The following is a 10,622-nucleotide window of genomic DNA, read 5'->3' as shown; positions in this document are numbered from 1 at the left end:
CTCTCTGCCCCTGCTCATGCATGCTCTCTCTCAAAAATAAATAAACTTAAAAAAAATTTTTAATAAAAATAAAATATAAAACAGGGAAATTAGGACAGAAACAAGCAAAAGCAATAAACAGAGCAACCCCTTTGAATTTGACTATAAGAGAGGCCAAGGTGGTGACAGGGACAAGGCTGTTTTGGAATTCCTGGTGATTGACAATGCATTTTGGCCTCTAATGGAGGCAGCTTTTCATGACAGCTGTGCGGTCTCACGTTCAAGTGTAACAATAAAGTCCACGGTCTCCATTGTTCTCCCAATTGTGTTTATGTCCAGGTGACAAGATGGAGCGGCACAGCAAAGCATGACATTCTTTTAGATCCAGTCCCAGTAAACACAGCCTTCACTGCTGGGCATGCTGGCTCCTCTTTCCGAAGATACAATTTGGAAATATATATACATATATCTAAAAGCCTTTAAAAATGAGGCCCCACAGGGGCACCTGGGTGGCTCAGTCAGTTAAGCCTCTAACTCTGGCTCAGGGCATGATCTCATGGTTCGTGAGTTCAAGCCCCACGTTAGGCTGTGCTGACCGCACAGAGCCTGGAGCCTGCTTTGGATTCTGTCTTCATCTCTCTCTCTGCCCCTCCCCCACTCATGCTCTGTCTCTGTCTCTCAAAAATAAATTAAAAATGTTAAAAAAAAAAAAAAAAGAGTCCCCATTAACTCCGGCTCTATGAATTTATCACAAGGAGATAATTAGTGGAGAGCTTGGCCAAGTTGGTGGAGCACGCGACTCTTTTATCTGGGGGTTGTGGGTTGGAGCCCCGTGTTGGGTATAGACATTACTTAAAAAATAAAATCTCTCGGGGTGCCTGGGAGGCTCAGTCGGTTAAGCATCCCACTTCGGCTCAGGTCATGATCTCACAGTTTGGGGATTCGAGCCCTGCATCGGGCTCTGTGCCGACAGCTTGGAGCCTGGAGCCTGCTTTGGATTCTGTGTCTCCCTCTCTCTCTGCTCCTCCCCCGCTCCTGCTCTCTCTCTCCCTCTCTCAAAAATAAATAAACATTAAAAAAACTTAAAAAACAAAATGAAATCTCTCTCTAAAAAAAAAAAAAAGAGATAACTAGCAAGAACACAAGACTGGTTAAACATACAGGTACATTCTTACAATGGAATACTCTTATAATCACCAAAAAGAAAAATAGGATTTTTATTCACTGACACACAGTGACTTGTTAAGTAAAAAACTAGATAATAAAATAATAGCAAATATTTACATGGCACTTGCTATGTGCCAGGGCTATTCTAAGCACTTTACATATAGTAATTCATTTTTTAAAAAATTTTTTAATGTTTATTTTTGAGAGGGAGAGAGAGACAGAGTGTGAGTCAAGGGAGGGGCAGAGAGAGAGGGAGACACAGAATCCGAAGCAGGCTCCAGACTCTGAGCTGTCGGCACAGCGCCCGACACGGGGCTCGAACTCATGGGCTGTGAGCTGAAGTCAGACACTTAACCGACTGAGCCACCCAGGTGCCCCTAATTCATTTTTTATTATGACTTTGAGATGGGTACTTTTATTGTCCCTATTTTGTAGATAAGGAAATCTTAATGACAAATCTAAAGAAAGAGCTATAGTGACTTGGCGAGGTCACATAACTGGGAAGCAGTGGGACACAGATCAGAACCCCAACCGTGTGGCCCCGAAGTTTGTGTTCTTAACTTCCCACTCCATGCAACACCCCATCCACAGCAAAGCAGAAAGCAATTTTACGGAGAGTTGCCCAGCTATTAACATTGCTTGTGCGACTGTAGATTAATCTTTCATTTTCTATATGAACGACATTTGATAAGTCAATCTATTCTTATTATGGCATTAAAAAATGTATATTTTTTAGAGTTCTGTTTCTCAGAATATATCCTCAGGACATGATAAAAGAAATGCCAGCTAAGACGCAGGACTAAAGATGCTTATCACAAGATAACTATAATAATAGAAAATTAGAATCAAACCAAATGTCCAACAAGGGACTGGTTAAGTAAAATGTGCTATCTACATATGGTAAAAGAATAACTATTGACATAGTGAGAGGTTTATGCTCTGTTGAGGAGCAGAAGAAACAGAAAGCTACATTTGTAAAATACAGCCATAAACGTACAGAGGAAAAGCGTGGGAGCCACCTCAGGGTGTTGAGACTGTGCCTTTTTTATTTGTGATATTTCTGAATCTTCCAACTTTTCAGCCTGGAGTGTATATCACCCCTGTAATAGTAAAAAATGTTATTTTTATAAAATGGTTGTCACTATTACCCTGCTCAAGTATCAGATCTGAGACAACAGAATCCCCGGAGGGGGTTACAGTGCCTTCACTGTAATTCTCAGGAGAGATGGTGCAGGGTTCCACCAGTGAAAAAAATACCAATAAATGAAATTAATTTCTACCTAAACAGCCAGCTTCTGCCAGAGTAACAGGAAACAGTCAAGATACAGAAGATGCTGTGGTGCCTTTTCAAGTAAGTACCTTCCACGTCTCTCCCTGCGGCAAGCCAGCCAGCAGCCCTCGCTGGCCCGACAGTGCTGGGGAGTGCAAAAGGTCGATCAAATAAGGATGCGCAATTCAAACATTTACTTTTCAAACATTTTCAGAAAGTTTATCATACACAAACAAGCGCCGGAGAGAAGAAGGGTTCAAGTTCAAGCCAATTCATTTGCCCAGCAGCCCCAGGGAACATGAGCATCATACAGTGAGTGGACCACGAAGGGCCACGGGGGTGGTTCCCCTGGCAAGTCGAAGAGCTTGGCTGGCAGAACAAACGTCAGCAGATTTGGTGGTTGGCTGTGAGAAATACTGTCGAATAAGCCTAACCAGAGTCGTCACCATCAAAAAGAGTAAGATGCCAAGTGAGCAAGAGAGTAGTCCGTACTGGGAAGATAATTCAGGGAAAACGTCAGTGTGTCCAGAATAGTCCATAAGCAGCTCATGCAGTGTGTTTCAACAAACACTCTGATGTATAGCCAAGTGAGGCAGAGTTTAAGGCAAACTGCAGAATAATATGCGAGCAATCCTTCTTTGGAATCTTAATTGACAGATCCTATTTTCATTTTTTTCTTCTGCAAAACATTTGCTCAAAGGGGAAGAAAATTACCCTCAATCCATCTTGAGCAGAGAAATCACGGAATGTTAATTGAGCTTCCACTAAATGCATGGCAGGATGCTAGACAACAGCAAACGTCCCAGCAGCTTAGGACACATGATCCAAGGCTAACCCGGGAAGAGAGCTAAAAGGAGATTTGGTGTGACCACAGCTCTTGGGCCTAGACAAAACCAGGTGACAGTATGTATTAAGCGCCTGTTGGGTTCTAGGCACAGGGAGGCAGAGAGCTCGGTCCTGTCTCCTGGGGGCTCATAATTCTGCTGTGGAGACAGCCAGGTGGGCCCTTGATGGCAGCAAGGAGATAAATGCCATCACCAAGGGCATTCCTAGAACAGAAACTAGGGAGGAGAGGTCACCTCTGGGATGTCTGAGGATGGAACACAGGGTTGAGTCAGGAAGGTGGAAAGGAATTCAGCAGGTACATTAAAGACTCCGGGTGGGGGGCTAGGGAGGGAGCCATGGCACAGGATTCACATGGGCAGAGACTGTGGAGGGGAACATGAGCCTGTACACAGAGGTCCCTGTGAGCTGGATGTAGGAGAATGGCTTTAGCTCATTACCCAGTGCTCCTCGAAGTTCATACAGCTACACACACACACTCTCTCCCTCTCTCAAAAACACCACATGAACAGTTAAACCCCTATCACTTTGGATGTTCTCTTGGCACCAAAGCAAGCCAAACAGAAATGCAGGCACTTAAATCGCACAACAGGATCAGTTATAAAGTAGTGATCCAGATAATCTAGTGTAAGCTTATATTAAAAATGTCTTGAAGAATATCATTAAAATTGAAACACAAAATCAAAATATCCTCATGGAACTCACAGTCATCTTGGTACAATTTTAAAGACCCCCAGGGGGTCTGTGTCCCTAATTTGAAAAATACTCCTGTAGGCAATGAGAGGTTTTAAGTATATATTCGGGGTGGGGGAAAGCACAAGGGGGCCTGGATTAGATTTATGCCACTTCCCTAACATGGACTCAGTGTTACAGAAAACTGCACCTGACAGCAGGCAGGAGGACCTGGACTGAGGGCACCGCTGTGGGGGCGCCTGCAGCCCCACAGGCAACGAGAATGGGGAGGAGAAACTACATTTCCTACACACCTTCTATGTTCAAGGCCAGGAGCTCCACACGTGGAGACTCTGAAGGAGAATGTGTCCCCCCGACTCCTGGAACATGGACCCTAGTTGGAGATCTGAGACAGGAGCCTCACCAAAGAAAAGAGCTGAAAAATCATTAAAAAACAAAACACTTAGTGATGCTAAGTGAAATAAGCCATACAGAGAAAGACAGATACCATATGGTTTCACTCTTATGTGGATCCTGAGAAACTTAACAGAAACCCATGGGGGAGGGGAAGGAAAAAAAAAAAAAGAGGTTAAAGTGGGAGAGAGCCAAAGCATAAGAGACTCTTAAAAACTGAGAACAAACTGAGGGTTGATGGGGGGTGGGAGGGAGGGGAGGGTGGGGGATGGGTACTGAGGAGGGCTCCTGTTGGGATGAGCACTGGGTGTTGTATGGAAACCAATTTGACAATAAATTTCATATATTGAAAAAAAAAAACACTTAAATGTCCATCCATGGACCAATGGGCAAATAAAATATGGCATGTACATATATATTTTTTTCCTTAAAAAAGGAAATCCTGCCATTTGCTACAAGAGGGATGAACTTGGAAGACACTGTGCAAAGTGAAACAAGCCAGACACGGAAGAGCAAAGACTACAAGATCCCACTTGTATGACAAATCTAAAATCGTGAAACTCCTAGAAGCAGAAAGTAGAATGGTGGCAACCATGGGCCGGGGGTGGGGGGCAAGGATCAGAGAGATGTTGGTCCAAGGGTACAAAGTTTCACTTAGGCAAGAAGAGAAAGTCCCAGAGACTTACTGCACAGCACAGACCGTGTAGTGAAGAACACTGTGTTGTATACTTACAAATTTGTTAAGAGGGTAGATCTTATGTTAAACTTCCATACCCAAAAGACAAAAAAAAGAGGGAAGGAGGAAACTTCTAGAGGTGCAGGGCATTGTACACGGTGACAATTTCATGAGCATATACTTATATACTTACCTTTAGACCCACTGAGATATGCACATAAATATACACAACTGTTTTGTATGTCAGTCACACCTCAGTGTAAATATATATACAAACACATACATATAAAAACAACACCAAAAAGTAAAAAGCCCATCAGAAAAAGGTAGGATTCTACTAAGGGCAGATTGTCCTTCAGACGACGAGCCCACTCTCCATAGGAAAGACTTCAAGGCGAATGAGAACTTGATTTTTTTAAACGTTTATTTATTTTAGAGAGAGAGAGGAGAGAGACAGAGAGCTGAGAGCACAGAGCCCAATGCCGGGCTCAAACTCACAAACGGTGAGATCATGATCTGAGCCAAAGTCGGGCATCTAATTGACCGAGCCACCCAGGTGCCCCCAGAACTTAAGACTTTAAAGCTTGGAGAACTGGGGCAAGAAAATGGCATCTGTGGAGACAGGAAAACACCATCCATGGAATGTGCTGGAAACCTAAGGAGCAGGTCCGGCTTGCAGAGGCCAGTCTCTTTTCCTGTCCTCCCCGGAGCTCCCAGAGCAGCACAGTGCATTCCACCAGACACCCAGACAGACCCAAAGAAATCACAGTGCACCTGTTTGTCACCGCCCTCCCCAGGGACAGGCTTCTAATCCCAGACAAGCTGCACCTCCTCTAAAAGCAGAAATCAGGATGAAGCTCAGTGCCATGGGACTCAAAGGTGGTTCTGGCATGTGCACTTTTTCTCAATTCAGAAAAGCAAACTCAACTGCTTTTAAAGGTTGATGACTGGGGCGCCTGGGTGATTTGATCGGTTAAGCATCCGACTTCAGCTCAGGTCATGATCTCATAGCTGGTGAGTTCGAGCCTCGCATCAGGCTGCGTGCTGACAGCTCAGAGCCTGGAGCCTGCTTCGGATTCTGTGTGTGTCTCCCTCTCTCTCTGCCCCTCCTTCACTTGTGCTCTCTCAAAAATAAATAAACATTAAAAAAAAAAAGGTTGATTACTTCCCTCTGGCTGGACGCTGAATAATAAATATTAACCTTATGAAACCACCCTCAACTTTCAGTCTACTAAAACAGGAGGCTTTTTCCAGTTGCACTTTCTCACCTGAAACTGAACTTCACTGCCCAGCATCCTTCCTTTAGGGCATCATAACCATGCTCCAGTTTCCCTTTGGCAACTCTGGTCAGATCTGAGCCCCAAGCACAAGTTCAGAGGTGGTTCGTACAGACTAATAGAAAGGGTTTTCCCCACACCAGCCCCCAAAACGAGATTCCCTAACACCTATGAAAGCAGTGGAGTTAAGAGATGAGAACATTCCAGACGGTGGGGCACCTGGGTGGCTCATTCATTCAGCAGCCGACTCGTGGTTTCCTCTTGGGTCGTGGCCTCACGGTTCATGGGATTGAGCCCTGTGTCAGGTTCTGCGCTGGGCATGGTGCCTGCTTGGGAATCTCTCTCTCCTTCTCCCTCTGCCGCTCCCCTATTCTCTCTAAATAAATAAATAAATAAATAAATAAACATTAAAAAAAAAAAGAAAGGAATTGCAGAGGGCACACGAGGATGGTGGTGGAAGGAAACACTTCTCCAGCACAATGATTCTTCCTGTCTTACATACTGGTAAGAAGACTCCTGCTATTGGACAACAGTATTGAGAATTACTAGCCCAGGGAGTTGGCCTGTAATGAAACAACATGATGTTTTAGGGTTGAAGGAAAGAAACAGAGAAGACTCTGACAAGAGATCCCTTCTGAAAAGCCAATGGTTTTGACTAGGATGCAATTAAGGTAGGGATGAGCGGAACTACTCACCTGTCCATTGCGCTTTAGGGACTGTCTTTCGTAAAAGGTAAAGAGTAATAATTGTCCAGGGGCGCCTGGGTGGCTCGTTAGTTGAGCGTCCAACTTTGGCTCAGGTCATGATCTCACGGTTCATGAGTTCAAGCCCCGCATCGAGCTCTGTGCTGACAGCTCAGAGCCTGGAGCCTGCTTCAGATTCTGTGTCTCCCTCTCTCTCTCTCTGTCTCTCTCTCTCAAGAATAAGTAAACATTAAAAAAAAATTTCTTTTAAATAAGATAAAGAAACATTTAAAAAATTTATTAAAAAATATTAATAGGAGCGCCTGGGTGGCTCAGTCGGTTAAGTGTCCGACTTCGGCTCAGGTCATGATCTCACAGTCCGTGAGTTCGAGCCCCGCGTCGGGCTCTGTGCTGACAGCTCAGAGCCTGGAGCCTGTTTTGGATTCTGTGTCTCCCTCTTTCTCTGACCCTCCCCTGTTCATGCTCTCTCTCTGTCTCAAAAATAAATAAATGTTAAAAAAATTAAAAAAAAAAAGAAAAAAATATTAATAATTGTCCAATTACTAAGTCTTCATAAAGAGAAAAGGTGTAACAATTCTAGCTTGCCCCCCTATGGCTGCAGCACTTAGAACTCCAAAGCAGGCACCGAGGGAGCCAGAAACCTAAGATGAACCCCAAGATTCCTGCCCCCTGGTGTACATGCCTTGCATAATCCCCTCTCTTTGGGTGTAGGTGAAACCAATTAATATTATGGGAGAACGTTTTGAGTCCACCAAATGGGAGACTATCCTAGGTGGGTGGGCCTGACCTAATCAGTTGAGCACTTTAAAAGGTGAAGCCTCGGAGTCACTCAGTTTTTGTCAGTAGACCCCGGGTATACATGCGGTATTCATGTTATTAAACTTACTTGCTTTTCTCCATTAAAAACAAACCGTCAGTGTCTCCTTTGCTGTCCTGCCTTCCCCTCCCTTGCGGTGTATTCAATAAACTACTATCTTCTCTATTCTGCCTCGGGTGAATTCTTTAATCGCCCTGTGCTATAGGCCCCCACCCAATCCGATCACCCCACATTTGGTGTACCCTGCACGGGGAGCGTTTGCTGACCCTGGGGCTCTCCCCGGGTTCTCTGGGGATTTCTCAGGGCTTTCCCTGAGATGACTCTAGTACGCCTTGGGGAGCTGACAACCTCCAGGGGCGGAGGTTACTCCTTGGTGAGGATCCGAAGCCCCAGGGGGAACCCACCAGACCACCCTTGCCTGAAAGAATGAGGGACTTCCCCTCTTGCCCTCTGGAGGGATCTTTCCCTCTCCCTTCTCTTTACGGCCCTCCGGCGGCCTAAACCTAGTATACTCCTCAGACCATGAAGGTCCCTGGCCAGGGCGGTTTCCAGGCGCAGTGTGAGGGCGATGGACCCCTTTCCTCTCCTCTCCTACTCCATCTGCAGCTCATCCAAGGCCAATCTGCACACTTGGTTGGGAACCTTTCCTGATGCTGCCAGACTCCCAGCCACCTTGCCTCTTTCAGCTTCTCTCCTCTCCTTTGTTCCCACGGTCCAGTCACCACCTTGATCTATAGGCAGAATACATTCTCAGGCATCTGAGTGAATCCAACAACTCCATATACAAATGACGGTTCAGCAAGGAGTGCAGCCCATACCATGGGAGGGTCCCCTCCCCCTAAATGCCATGCACCTGGCCACCAAGGAGTTCCACTCAAATTGTCTATCAGCACATTAATCTAATACCATGCTCTGGTCTGTAACTGCACAGAACCCCTGATGGGTGACAAGTTCAGGTAGGGACTGCGTCCCCACCCCCACCAATCTAGTATGAAGCAGCTACTGAACACAAGACCTCCACCCAAACGCAAAGATTTGTCATCGTCCATTGTCAGGGGGGAATGGAGGCCAATTTTAGGCAACAGACTTGAGCAATGGAAGCCTGAGTTAAGTAAAAGGGCCCATGGTGACCACCAGGCTGAATGCAAATAGGCCCATTAGATGACCCACCTCGAAATATCCACAAGCCCTAGCTGATCAATGGGCTACTTACAACCAGACACAGGTACCAAAAAAGGAAAATTCCGTATGTTCCCATACTTCTTCACCTTCCCCCCTTAAGTACAGCACCCGCCTCCCCACCACTGTCTCCTGGAAGACAGTCTCTTTTGCTGTCCTGCCCACTGCTCCCTTGCATCTCCTTAGATAAAAAAAAGGTGAAGCCTCAGAGGCTCTCCTGGTGGCCTAGAAGAAAGCAAAATGCCATGTTATCTGAGGAAGCAGCCACATGGCAAATACCTGAGAAAGGTCTCCAGCTGACAGCCAGTAAGAAGATGGGGCCCTCAGTCATATAGCCACAGGGTGATTAATTTTGTCAACAACCTGTGAGCTTGGAAGTGGACCCTAAGCCTCAGAAGAGACCCACCTCTGTCCATCACTGCTTTTCAGGCTGGTGGCACTGAGGACCCAGCTAACCTGTACCCAGACTCCTGCCCTATGGACACTGCAAGACAATAAATATGAGTAGTTTCAAGCTACTAAGTTGGTGGTAATTTGTTACATAACAATAGGAAACTAATATAACCACATATCAACAGGCCCTTAAAAATCTGGACAAAGGGGGTGCCTGGTGGCCCAGTCAGTTGGGTATATGACTTCGGCTCAGGTCACAGTCTCATGGCTTGTGAGCTTGAGCCCCGTGTTGGGCTTTGTGCTGACAGCTTGAAGCCTGGAGCCTGCTTCGGATTCTGTGTCTCCCTCTCTCTCTGCCCTTCCCCCGCTCATATTCTTTCTCTCTTTCTCTCTCTCTCTCTCTCTCTCTCTCTCTGTCTCTCAAAAATAAACATTAAAAAAAATCTGGACAAAGGCTTCAGCCTGGTTCTTGTCTTCACTCACACAACAGCTCAGACAGACCTGCTTTGCTCCCAAGGCATTTAAAACAAAAATCACAGACTTAAGTGGAAAATAAAAATATATTTAGCAAACTATAGAAAAAATAGTATTAGAAGTTTCAGTCTAGTAAACATTTTTATCCAAAATCCATATGGGATAAATCAGTGTTGATCATTATACCCCAAATTTCCTACTGTAATGCCAGAAAGTATACCTCATTGGACCTCCTTTCCAAATATTATCCTAGCCTACTAATTTATGGCCTGAAGATAAGCATACGTTTGGCCAAAGTGATATACTTTTATTTGTAAAATTCACAACATGAGTTTTCTTTACACTCCTAATAGTAGAAATCACTTTTGTCATTTCTTATTGAGTAATAATTAGGAATATTTGAAACCAGCTTTAAAACTTGTTGCTCAAAGCAGAAAAAGATTAGAAAAGACCTAAACTGTCTGTCAGTAAGATCTGATGAATTAAGGCAAATCTATACTCCAGAATGATGTGTAATCATTAAAAAGGAGGCAGTAATATGTTTGACTTTAAAATCATTGAAAAGATACAATGAAAAGCCTACCTAAAGAGGCAGAACAGTGTTCACAGGATGTGACTGTCTGAGCATAAGTCTATATAACGTATATAGACTATGGATAAACATAGTTTATCCATATAGCATATGGATAAACATCTATACAAATATCTGTGAGAAACCATTACTAAGAAACAGAAATGGGACAACTATTTTTTACTG

At 44.7% G+C, this 10,622-nt stretch overlaps 1 long non-coding RNA gene across 1 annotated transcript; it reads left to right on the top strand.

Moving 5' to 3' along the window:
• Nucleotides 1–2,433: 2,433 nt before the first annotated feature.
• LOC128313168 (uncharacterized) lies at nucleotides 2,434–6,722 on the top strand. The gene is made up of 2 exons (XR_008293483.1): nucleotides 2,434–2,497; nucleotides 4,782–6,722. It is a non-coding gene; the product is annotated as an uncharacterized LOC128313168 (long non-coding RNA).
• The last annotated feature ends 3,900 nt before the right edge of the window (nucleotides 6,723–10,622 follow it).

The sequence above is a fragment of the Acinonyx jubatus genome, chromosome E2 (assembly GCF_027475565.1).
Source record: "Acinonyx jubatus isolate Ajub_Pintada_27869175 chromosome E2, VMU_Ajub_asm_v1.0, whole genome shotgun sequence".
Classification (NCBI taxonomy): domain Eukaryota; kingdom Metazoa; phylum Chordata; class Mammalia; order Carnivora; family Felidae; genus Acinonyx; species Acinonyx jubatus.
This window is presented reverse-complemented; position numbering and strand designations above follow the sequence as displayed.